Source organism: Charadrius vociferus, unplaced genomic scaffold (genome assembly GCF_000708025.1).
Source record: "Charadrius vociferus isolate BGI_N301 unplaced genomic scaffold, ASM70802v2 scaffold900, whole genome shotgun sequence".
NCBI lineage: Eukaryota > Metazoa > Chordata > Aves > Charadriiformes > Charadriidae > Charadrius > Charadrius vociferus.
This window is the reverse complement of record NW_009646342.1, coordinates 269609-270329: the sequence shown is the minus strand read 5'-3', so window position 1 is coordinate 270329 and position 721 is coordinate 269609.

Below are 721 nucleotides of genomic sequence, written 5' to 3'. Positions count from 1 at the left end.
AGTGGGTGAAATACATTAAAACAGCTGTAACCCAAGGTCTGGGAGAACTTCTCCCCAGAAAGCCCGTTCCACCCAAACCAGGGATGTGAGGAGTTTAAACTCCTGAGCTAACTAATCCTTGCACACCTGGAATTATTTGCATATAGTCATGCTGAGCAAAGCAGGGCACAAGGAGGAACTGGGGCTAATCTGTAACTAGATTATCTCCTTTGCACACGTTACCAGTGGTTTTTCAACCTCCCAGTCGAACAAAGTTCAGTTTCATTTTTAATCACTTCTCAGCTGTTTTAACTCCCTCGAAACCAGGGCCACATCCCATCCGGTAAATGACCCGGCCGAGTGCTCAGGTGCCTCCGCTCTCCCCTTGCTGGTGGGGGGAGGGGGGGGAAGATGCAGAGGCCTTGCTCCAGCCCCAAGGGCCACCTCCGGCCTAGGCCTCTCCCAGCCCCTGCCGCGCAGCAGCCTGCAGCCCACCCACCTCGAGGGCCCACACACACGGCAGAGGGAGCGGGCACGGGGGAAGGATCTCCCGGGGAGCCACATCCCTGTGCCCCCCTCCTCGAGGGGCAAGCCTCCCAAAGCCCCCAGGACCCTACATTGGGCCAGGGGCCCGTAACTCGCCTCCAAAGGAGGGAAAGCGGGTCGCAGGCTCGCCCGCGGCCTCTCGCCCTCCTGCCCCGGCGGGCCCGCGGCACAGCCCGAGGCGCCCCCACCCCACACA